This window comes from Ambystoma mexicanum, chromosome 2p (assembly GCF_040938575.1).
Source record: "Ambystoma mexicanum isolate Mex_15411 chromosome 2p, UKY_AmexF1_1, whole genome shotgun sequence".
Taxonomy (NCBI): domain Eukaryota; kingdom Metazoa; phylum Chordata; class Amphibia; order Caudata; family Ambystomatidae; genus Ambystoma; species Ambystoma mexicanum.
This window is the reverse complement of record NC_090923.1, coordinates 1,090,579,054-1,090,591,104: the sequence shown is the minus strand read 5'-3', so window position 1 is coordinate 1,090,591,104 and position 12,051 is coordinate 1,090,579,054. Positions and strand designations below refer to the sequence as shown.

The 12,051-nt window shown below is 46.4% G+C and overlaps 1 protein-coding gene across 6 annotated transcripts in view; it reads right to left on the bottom strand.

The window, feature by feature from the left end:
- LOC138567144 (mucin-2-like) overlaps positions 1 to 12,051 on the bottom strand; it is a 497,812-nt gene that overhangs the window by 219,877 nt on the left and 265,884 nt on the right. The window contains exon 3 of one of the 6 annotated variants that reach the window (XM_069645077.1): positions 11,126 to 11,228. The exons of the other annotated variants lie outside the window; for them this stretch is intronic. The gene's annotated coding sequence lies outside the window, so the exon portion shown is untranslated. The remainder of the gene's footprint in view (positions 1 to 11,125; positions 11,229 to 12,051) is intronic. 6 annotated transcript variants of the gene reach the window in all.

Here is a 12,051-nt window from a genome sequence, read left to right as displayed (position 1 = left end):
CGAGCATGGCAGGCGCTGCAGATCAGGCTACTGATGAGGCAGGGCACAAGTACACTATGCTTTTGCCATAGAGTTGACGAAAAGGGGAATCTGTTTGGCAGATTACACTTTTGGAGATGGAATTACCCGCATAATTGTATGTATTAACACAAATCTAAAAAGCCAGGCCTTTGCACCCTTGCCAGATGGCAATTCTTCACACTATATACATTCTAAAATGTGACATAAGTCAAGCTCAGAAATTGTTTTGTTTTTTTTAAAAAGGACATTGATCAGATTGGACTCCTAATATGAAATACCTCAAAGAAAGCACACACTAAAGTAGAGATGAAGAAGGAAGAAGGCAATTCTATGTCAAGACCGGGGGCTCACATTATGCTTCTCTTTCTTTTAATTAATTAATTAAAGCTCAGCAGCAAGGTATTTTCGCACTTACATGTAACAAAACTCATGTTGGAAGTGCCAGGAAAATAAATAACCAGGAAAAACTTAACACAAAGTTCTCACAATACAATGAAGAGAAAAAAACTCCAAATCCCAGGAACGGTTCGAAAGGCGCGACGCGCATGTAAAGCTCAAGGGGGAGCCCATGTCCGCACTGGTCCTTTCATCTAGCTCCAGTGCTCGCACAAGCATTCCGTCAAATTCTAACGGCTGATGCGGTACGAGCACCGGAGCAAGCCCCTTCACACATATTTTACTCATTTTACCTTATTAAAAAAAAAAAAATGACACTAGCAGTACCTAGGCACTGAGCTCGGTCTGCTTTGTTGTCTGCCAGGTACTAAATGGAGGTAATACTCCAGGGCTTCAGTCACACAGGGTGGCATATAAAAAAAAATAATAATAATATACATACCTGGATAAAGAACTTTTGGGCAATTGAGAGAAGGTGGTCAGCCCAATTAAAAAAAAAAAAAACAATTTAAAATAAAAAGCAGGGTAAGGTGTGTCATTATGGCAGCACAGTACAGTCCTCATTCAAACCAGGAGTGGTCTGAGGAAGAGGAGGGCAGTTGTTTCATTGATGAAGTGGCTATGGAAAGGAGCCTACAAAAGGCCCTAGGGACCGCTGTGGAAAGCAGCGTACAGAAAGCTGTGTCAGGCATGCTTATTCCCATACAGCAGCGTTTGGAAGAAATGGAGGAACGCTTGCGAGACGCTTCTCCGAAAGGAGGTAAAAAGACACATAAGAGGAAACACCTTACCGAAGGGGAAAGTACTTCGGCTCACAAGGGCAAAAGCTCTGAGACCCCCCCCCCGACCCCCACCCGAGCCAGTTGATACCTGCCACTGCTGCATTAACAGAAACACGCCTTCATGACCAGGGAGGTAAACCCTCCTATCGAAAGACCCTCTAACCCTGAGGAAGGAAACAGGGGTGTTAGACCCTCGAGCCCAGAGGGAGACCAGCAGGGCGTTCAAGATGCAAACTCGGCTGTATATGAGGAAGAATCGTCACACACCACCTCAGAAGAAGATAGCGAGAGGTGGGGTGCAAAACCCTCCACCTCGGGGAACGCGGCAGCCCCCATCCCCAAGGCAAGCACTAAAGAACAACACCCTACTGAGGGAATGTTCGATCCTGAGGACTTGATTAATCCCAGGTCCACCGACTGGCAGCTGTCAGTCAGGACAACGGAATATGTCTAGCAGGCTACGTAAGCCGTTAGAGAAAGAAACCTGAGCAAGGCTCAGAGCTGAATGGCCACGTCCTGACATTCCGCCTAAGATTGCAATGACACCGGAACTAGATTCCAAGATGATCACCTTTATGGCCAAGCATGTGAAGGACCCTAAAAAGGGCATAGACAGAGCCTGGAAATCATGCCAGGATAAGCTGTTGGACATAGCAAGTCCTCCCGCAAATATTTTATATCTGGCAGAAGGAGCTTCCACCTCCTCCACCCCTTTTGATCAGATTATACTCTCTGGGTGGGCTCAAAGAGCTATCTGTCTGCTCGGAAATGCGAGCTGCGCCATTTCAACCGAACGCAGGAAAGGCATACTATTCAAGATTGATGGGAAACTGGCAGAATTAGCGAACACAGAGTCCGGCGCGGCTGCACAAGGGGTACTTTTTGGTGATCCTTTCATGAAGGAGATGACCAAATTCGTGAGCACCTTCACCGCTTTGGATAAGGCTCAGGCCTCTATTAAGAGTCTTCTCATCAAAGGTTTTCGCCGGTCGAGGTCGCTCCTTCGGCTGCTATGCTGTCGACCGAAGACCTCAGTATCATCAGCAAAACACCTGGCAGGATCGAACCGACATCTTTTTTCCCTCCAGAGGACGTGGTAGAGGCCGCTACTGGAGGAGAGGATCAAGGAGTGGAACTCAACAACCCTCAGGTCAGTCTAGCAACTGCAGCGCCAGCGCCGCGCACGCCCATTGGGGGGAGATTAGCATACTTTGCAGACGCCTGGGACGTTTTGTCAGGCGACGCATGGGTCAGAAATGCAGCACGCGGACTGCAGCTAGAATTTTTCACGCAGCCTTTTCAGTACACTCCCCCAGTTCCAATCCTTATGTCAGAGCGAGATCAAAGAGCGCTAGACAGCGAAATTCAGAACCTGATCCTGAAGGGAGCGATTCAGCCCTGCTCGACACCAGGCACATTTTTCAGTCCAATTTTCCTAGTACGCAGAAAGGAGAAAGTAAGGCCTGTAATAAATCTCTGGGCACACAACGAATTTATAGTGTATCGACACTTCAAGATGGAAGGCATCCACATGCTGAGAGATCTTCTCAGAGCGATTGGCTTGTGCGTCTAGATCTCAAAGACGCTTACCTTGCAGTGCCCATTCATCCGGAGCACATACAGTACCTAGGGTTTTTTTGGAATCATAAAGATTGGGAGTTTACGAGCCTACCCTTCGGTCTATCTTCAGCTCCCTGGGCATTCACCAAACTGTTAAGACCCGTGGTGGCTCACTTAAGAGAACAAGGCGTCCGCCTGATAATCTATCTAGACGATATCATCCTCATGGCTCAATCTCGAGAGCTACTACAGGCTCAGGCCAGATTAACAATAGACTTACTCCACAGTCTCGGTTTTCTCATCAACTGGGAGAAGTCGGTTCTGCACCCATCCAAGAATTTGGAATTCCTTGGGTTCATTGTAGAGACCCAGAACTCGCAGCTTCGTCTACCAGCTACCAAGATACTCGACCAAAAGACAAATTTGCAGGATTTTACAGAAGGATTTCATCTCTCTACAGGAGCTAGCGAGAGTAATAGTCCTGTTCTCGTCCATACAAGCGATTTTTCCGGGCCCTCTGCACTACCGGAATTGCAAAGGCTGAAAGGTCAACACCTGCGCTGCAGTCTCTCTTACTCTCAAAGGCTGACGCTATCATCGCAGGCAAGGACAGAGCTAAATTGGTGGCTTTCGCACATGGAGGCCTGGAACGGCAGAGCCATTTTCGGTTCCGCTCCGGATATCATCATAGAATCGGACGCCAGCCGTTCTGGATGTGGGGCAATATGTGGCGCAGCCGCCACTGGGGGGACCTGGTCTGCACAGGAGCTGAACATGCACATCAATTGCCTAGAGCTCCTCGCAGGATCATTCGCGAAAGACAGTGAGCTGCTGCATCCTGCTGAAGATGGACAACATATCTGCAGTGAGATACATAAATCATCTGGGTGATACCAGGTCTCGTCCACTAGCAGAGCTAGCCAAAGACTTCTGGCATTTCTGCCTGGATCATCAGATCTCAGTAACGGCAGAGTACCTGCCGGGTCTCAAGAACGTGATGGCGGATTGGCACTCTCGCCATTACGCTGATTCCAGCGACTGGAGTCTCAACAAAAATATATGTTTCTGCTTACAACAACATTGGGGCCCATTGTCCATAGATCTCTTCGCGCCTCGGCTCAACACACAACTGCCAGTGTTTTACAGCTGGAGGCCCGATCCGGCAGCATCAACGACGGATGCATTTCTACAGCCTTGGACGCAAGGGATACTATATGCGTTTCCCCCCTTCTCAATGATAGCGAGGACCCTGGCGAAGGTCCGTCAGGACAGGGCAGAATTAGTCCTCATAGCTCCGGTATGGCCTTCTCAGATCTGGTATCCAGTTATTCAGGAACTTTCCACGGATTCTCCAATCCTTCTACCCCCGTGTCAGGATCTCCTGTCAGATCCATGGGGACGAGTTTACCCCCCTGCTGATTTCCGAGTCTCTACCTTGGCAGCGTGGAGGATTTCAGGGCAAGATGGAGAACTCCGGGTATGTTCAGCACGGCAATTCACCTCATTGAAGAGAGTTGGACCCCTGCCACCCGCAAGCAGTATTCCAATTCCTGGAATGCATGGAAGCGGTGGTGTCAGGACCGAGGCGTGCATCCAGTTTCAGCGCTGTTAGATGAAAGCCTAAATTTCTTAGCTTCTTTAGTAGAGAAGGGTCTAGCCTATAGGACAGTGAACGCATACCGTTCAGCAATTTCTGCAGGTCACAACGTCATACAGGGAGCTCCAGCAGGAGAACACCACTTAGTGTGTAGGTTAATGAAGGGTATCCGCCTTACAGTGCCACCTGCGTCCCGTTACAATAATCTTTCGGACGTCAATAAAGTGCTTAATCTCTTCCTTTCCTGGGCAGATAACGAGGAGCTATCCCGTACGGCACTATCCGGCAAGCTTATGACACTGCTTTGTCTGATCTCCTACAGGAGAGTATCCGACGTCGGGGCTCTAGATCTAGAAGGTAGGTCTTTTTCTCCGGACGGTATCGTCTTTCACATACGAAGGAGGACTAAATGTGATTCTAGAGTAATTTCTTACCCGGCATTCAAGGAACAGCCCAAACTTTGTGTATTTCAGTGTTTGGAGAAAGTCGAAGTGGAGCTGCCACCTCCTCATAAGTCTTCAAACGGGCAACTCCTTATAGCTATTCGTAAAACTCATAAAGCGGTTTCAGCCCCTACCTTAGCTCGTTGGATGCTGGCTCAAGCGGGAATAGATGCATTGCATTTCGGAGCACATTCAGTCAGAGGAGCCGTCTCGAGGACATCATGAGTATGGCTGACTGGGCAGGCGAGTCCATATTTAAACAATTCTACTTGAAACCAGTAGAACAACCTGCTTCGATAGTGGTAAGTAAGCTTTGAACGAGCATAATGTGAGCCTCCGGTCTTGACATAGAATAAAGATTTTCCATAATAACTTACTAGAAATTCTTGATTCTATTAAAGACACGGAGGCGAACATCCCACCCTTCGAAGAAAAGCATATTGTACTGCATGGAAATGATGCTATTGTTGTTCCAAACTGTCAGTTTAACCTTGTTTATACTGCATAATGATATTAAAGTGTTTTCTTCCCGCCCTTTTTTGAGAACTAGGGTTGATATACGCAAGAGCTAACATATATTCTTTTCCTGACAGCTCCTGCAGACCAGGCCGCCTGATTTATACAGTGATGGATCTTTACCCCGTTGGGCCAAGCGGAGGCCAGACGAACAACTCTGATATGAAGATGCAACCTTCCAGCCGTCAATAATAACAACACAGCTCATAGCAATTGAACAGCAGAGCTGCATGGAAGGAAGTTGGGATGATGGTTCCACAGACCCCATTCTTGTCCTGATCTTATCAAGACAGGCTCACAAATCACGGTCCTGAAGAAGATGACAAATAATAGTCATCGAAACCGGTCGACCTCTTTTTGAAACCAAGGATATCCCAAGAAATTAGTCGGGATACCCCTCTGAAAAAGACCAAAACAACATTGTGTTGTGGAGGAAGTATTCAACCAAAAAAACGTTGTATCATGGACTCCTGTACCAAAAACCAATCCAAGTGGGAAAGCACCAAATGAAATACGTCACTGAGGCCATACTGGACCATAATCCTGAAAGAAGGCAGTCAAAAAAACAAAAAAGACCACTAAAAAAGGAGAACGTTACAATGGATGGGCCTATACAAAAATCCCATTTTTAACCTTCAATTTATTTTAGCATTCACAAAAGTGATCCAATACTTGGGGACCACACACTTCTTATGAAGGTCAATAAAAGCAAAAAGGTCCCATGACCTATGAAACAGTTCCTCTCGGAAATGTGGCCCCAAGCCCTACCAAGACATTAATCCTCGCCCCTACTCATGATAGGGAGAAGATCCGTGCACCCTACTCCTAAGGATAGCAGTCCACGTATACTATGAGGACCACTCCAGAAAAAAAGATATTCTGAGGCCACACATTAATTGGTATATGATTAATCACTAGTCTCCATGCTAAAAAAGTGGACGCCACGAAGTGTTCAAAGTGCAACCATGCATGGGAGGGGAAGACATAGGGAAGACATCGCCGCCGCCTGGAACTCTGCTGCTTTTTGTTTTTCAAAATATATATTTTATTCAATATTAATCAATAACAGTAACAAAACAAAAAAGGAAGGAAACAAATCGAACATTAGACAACGGAATTAACACAAGATTGTGATAACACAGTTCATTACAGTGGAAGGACGGATATTAGAAGGTGAAGTTTAGTATGCAACTCATTCATAGCAATATTCTGATAGGGAAGCGATAGTGGAGGGGGATGTTTCTATGTTGGGCCGGGCTATAGCCATGCAGAGTTCAGTTCAGCCAGCGGACACTGGGCGGCTTTAGTGTGAGGGCAGGGTAACGGTCCGCATAGTCCATAAATGGGGCCCAGGTGTTCAGGAAGGGATTGAGGTTGCCCAGGCGGGATGCAGTGACTCTTTCCGCAACAATAATGTCCCAGCACTTAGCCCACCAGAGTGGGATGGAGGGGCCCTCGTGGTGCTTCCAAAGAGGGCGAGGGCGATCTTGGCCGCTAATAGTAGATGGGTGCCTAAGCGGGCTGCGTTTCCTGACATCGGGAGGTCCCCCTCCCCTGAGTCTCCCAGTAAAATGATTCCAGGGTCCCATGGAATATTGAGGCCTGTTATTGCTCGGATATGCGTCAGAACCCCCTTCCAATAGTGTGCCGCTTTAGGGCAGTCCCATAGGAGATGGAAAAGCGACCCCTCTTGCTCACATCCCCTCCAGCAGTTCGGTGAGGGCCGCACACCAGCTTTATACAGTTGGGACGGTGTAATATAGTACCTAAAGCATACTTTATATCCTCCTTCCCTATTAGTAACGCACTGTGGAGTCTTGTCCAAATTTTGTCCCAGGCCTCAGGGTCCAGGGGGCGCCCCAGATTGCGCTCCCAGTTCAGCATGTACCTTTCCTTCGATTCGGGGTTGTTTTTTTCTAAGAGTTTGTAGAGGGTAGAGATCTTACCTCTTGGAGGGGATGTCGTTAGTGATAGTTCGAGGATGTCGTTAGTGATAGTTCGAGGGGTGTTAAGTCCCTGGAGCCTCGTTCTCTGACGGAGCGTTGCGAGATCCAGTGCCAGATCTGAGTATACCGGAATCGTTCCTCCTCAGGGATGTTGAACTTCGCTTTACAGCCCTCAAAGGAGAGCGGCTGGCCTTCATTTAAAAAGTCTGAGATTCTGTGGAGGCCGCCCTCTGACCATTTGACGAAGCTTCGGCGGCAAAGGCGGGGGAGAAGCCCGGATTGCCCCAGATTGAGGTCAGCGGACCCAGCGAGCTTTTGATTCCCCACTTTCTATTTGCAGCTTTCCAATTGTCCATTGTATTGCAAGTTGCTGGAAGCGAAGATATTGCGGGCGGGGTATTCTGGGACTGGATGTGGGGCAGGTCTGATAAGGGGGACGTGCACCATGTTTCTTCCAGTTGCAGCCAGGCTGGGCGATCCCCTGAGCAAGTCCAAGTGAAGGCATGTGCAAGTTGAGCTGCGCGCTGGTTTCGGGTACATTGGTGTGACTGGTTAAGTGAGGTAGGCGCTCACCCACTGCTTCGCTTTGATTCTGTCTTCACAGCGTTTCCTGCAATATGTGCCCTTTAGCCCCGCTGGTGCAGCCAGATGTTCCTTGCATCTCCAGCAACAGAGAGACTGCTGCGAATCAAAGCATCCACGTGACTCGCTCTCCACACAAGAAAAACTATGTACTCAATCTTTGTCTAACACTCAGCCTCCTCAATACCAGGTTGCTCCTTAAGCATGGTATTGAGATAGCCGACCACCTGCTGGAAAGAGAGCCTGACTGGTTTGCCCTCACTGAAACGTGGCTCAACCACACTATCCCCAACATGCCACTCTATCCACCCCATTGAACTATACTACTTCCTGTGACGACCGTGAAGGGAGTAATGGGGGAGGTGTGGTTCTTAATTGTAAGGAGCACCTGGATTGTCATGTCATCCCACATGACAGTCCTGATGGCTGCAAATCTCTGAGTAAAAAATCAAAATCTCAGATAACTCCTCACTGAATGTGCTTGTTTTATACATCATGCCACACTTTGAGGAACAAATCATAGAGATAACCACCCATATTACCAAATCCAGGCACCTGTTAATCATTCTGGGAGATTTTAATTACTGGGACAATGATATCCTGGACAAACAGGGCCTTGCCCTCTCTGATTCATTTTCCTCATTAGGATTTGAACAATGGGTGGATGCTGCAATTCATCTAGGAGGACACACCCTGGACTGGCTGGTTTCCCAAAATCTCCCATCTATAGGTATTACCTTGTGCATGGTCCGACCACTCTTTAATTCAAGCTTCACTTAATCTTCCAAAACCTATATCCAAAAAGAAAGCTTTACCCTGGATCACCAAACATGCTGGTAACTTTAAAAATGTTACACCTGACAGTCTTTCGACGCACCTGGTCTCGAATCTTAAACCCCGGTCTAGTTTCTCTCAGTCCTCCTCGCTTGTGGACCACCTTACCTCCTCCTTAACAGAAACCATCTCTGAACTGGCCCCGTTGAAACAAAAAATGATCAAACCTGAGGTGCATCATAATACCTGGTTTTCTGACATCTCTGCTAGACAAGCAAAAGGGTTGACCAAAAGGGCCTGGCCAAAATAAAATGAACCCCGACTTGTTACTGCAATATAAACTGGCTGTTAAGAAATGTAAGAATGAAATGATCTCCTCTAAGCCATCCTACTACAATAATCTGATTAATAACGCTCGATCTAGTGTCAGTGAGCTCTTCAAAGTATTGAAGGACTTTCAGGACCCATCTTCTTCTAATGATGGCTCCAAGGATGCTGCATGGTGTCAGACATTCCATGACGGCTTATTGGCAAAAATTTCTACTCGGAGAGACCATCAATAATCTTGTCACCATGCAGGTCTCTACTAGCTTACATGCCCCTCTCCTGACATTAGCAATATACCATGTTTCCACTTTTCACATTACACTGAAGAGCAAGTTACTAAAATTATTCAGGACCTAAAACCTATCGCCTGTCCAGCAGACATCTGCCCCGTGGACGTCTTTAAGGACTCCACTGAGGTTCTTGTGCCCTGGATGACCATACTCCTTAATCTTTCATTTGACGGGGGTGTGGTCCCTTCCTCCTTTAAGGAAGCCTGGATCACGCCGTTGCGGAAAAAACCTAGTTGTCCTCCACAGGTTCCAGACAACTATCTGCCCATCACAAATGTGCTGTTTATCCTTAACATCATGGATAAACTGGCATATCTCCAGCTGCAAAAACATATTAAAGATCATGGGATTCTTGGCACATGCCACTCAGGGTTCTGGGCTCAGCATGGGATGGAAACGGCCATGCTGGACCTCAAATCCACCTTGGCCAGCATGGTGGATAATGGCCATCCCACCCTGCTGAAGCTTTTGGACCTCTCTGCGGCCCTCCTGGTAACACACTTGAGGGAGGTTGCCAACTGCACCCCACTAGCCCCTCAGTGGATCTCATCATTTCTTTGTCCCTGTACTGTCCATGTGGCTGTTGGGGAAGAAAGTTCAGACCCCATTGCTCAAACCTGCGGTGTTCCACAGGGGTCTTGTCTCTCCCCAACATTGTTTAACATCTGTATTCTCCCACTTCTTGACCTGCTGGATGCACTGGGGGCGCGGTATACCAACTACGCCGATGATACCTAGGTCGTCCTCCAGGTGAGTGGGAATTATGAGCAGGAGTTGGCTGCCATCAACACCATTTATAAAGCCATCCAGGTCTAGATGGCTGCCAACTCACCCTTAATTGTCGGAAGACAGAGTTCCTAATTGTGGCATCTAAAGTTCGCTTGAGCAGACTAGGCCGTGCTTATGCCAACTTTACTATTGCCTCTAACATTATTGCCTTATTGAAGAAGGTGAAGGGGTCATCCTTGATGATGAGCTATCTGTGTCCCCACGTCGCCTGAACCCGATCATCGTGCAGCCTGATTACGAAGCGAATTAACTATATTCGCCCATTTCTCTCTACCAACAACTGTGCTCTGCTTTCCACCGCATTAATCAACTCTAGGCTTGACTATTCTAATTGTCTCCTAGCAGGCACGTTGCAAGCCAATATTCAAGCTCTGCAGATCGCACAAAATAACGTGGTCCGAGCCATACAGGAACAAATGCGCCCACATCTCAGAGGCCAGAAGGTCACTTCACTGGTTACCTGTTAGACACAGGATTACCATATATAGAGCAACAAGGTAGAATTATCCACAACAGCACTTCCAAACAGTTAATACTTACACAACATATAATAATTCATAAAAAACACAGTAAAAATCAAACCTTTGTAAAAACAAGGTGCTAGTGATATAGAAAAATCTAGCAATTTAATAGCGGCAGTTCATCCCTGATGTAATAGTGGCATCAATTTACTTCATCCTTATGATTCATTTGACTTGTAGAGATGAATTGTGATCAATAAAGATCTCAATACGTATCTAGTATATCTAATTACTAGTATTATGCCTTAACATGTTTCAGTTCTCTATCTTTCTTGAACTTTCTTCAGGAGGATTTCTCAATTAGTCACTTGATTTAAAAAAGACTTGTTCTAAAAAAAAAAAAGCACAGGTCAAAGTCATAAAATACCTCTAGAGGATGAATAGAGGAAAATAGAGTCCCGCAGTATGGATGGTCTACGGTGAAATAGATGGATCTTTGGGGACACGTCCCTGCAACCCCTAACTGTTTAAAACACTGATAAAAGTGGGGGCATATGAATACTCAAGTATCATTCTTACAAGGGTTTATTTCTTAAAAACAACGTAAAAGCTATATTTTAGGCTGGAAAAGGAATGCTTACCTCTCTCAATAGAAGAATAGATATTGCGGTATTCACACAGCTAGATTGGTCCGACTCCTGAGCTAGAGTAGGGCGATCTCTCTGGTGGACTAGTCACTGCCCACTAAAATAAATTACAGAGGGGTGCCAGTTAGCAATTGTCCGTGATGGTAAAATTCCCACTCTTGTGTTAGAAATACTAGTACACTATCTAACATCTCTGCGATCCAGTATCATTGGGCAAAGAAATCTGAGTCTCTAGAGTGATCAATAGGGCACAGAAGGCAACAGGATCAGAATGTGACTTACCTTTGGGTGGCACACATTAGGGTATCCTGGTTTCTTTGTGGTAACTCTGTGTCCACGATCAAAAAATAAGTGACTGCGGGGGAAAAAACAGCCCGCGGTTATGGATTCCACTGGCAGGACTAATTGCCTTGCAACAACGAGGTCGTACGGAGCCGACTACCAGTGTGGTAAAATTTCCCAAAAATGCAGCAAAAAAATCGTGAGTCATATTAGATGTAGTATACATCTAAAACTGAAATTCCAAAGGTGCCAAAGAATGGTCCTTCATTTGTGTCTATACATTGAACGGCACATAGCCGACTTAGGTAGTGGCCCTCTAGTGGTCAGCTAGCAGAATGCACGGATAGATTGGCATACTTGTTTCCTAATTGGAATATTTCATAAGTATGTATGCCTCCTAAATGAATTCGTAACCCCTCGTTATTAGAAAACTACAGGTTGCTAAATTAGCAACTCTTTAAAGTTCTTTTACTTGTAGAATCAAGGCCTCATACGTAACGTAACAGTGCAAACTGTAAACTAAAGAGATGTTGCATATATAAAGGCTATTACTAAAGTGGCTGGCAACTAGATATGTATCTGAAATAATTACCACATTATTTAAGCTTGTGCCACTCGATAGCATCATTGAGGCCTTG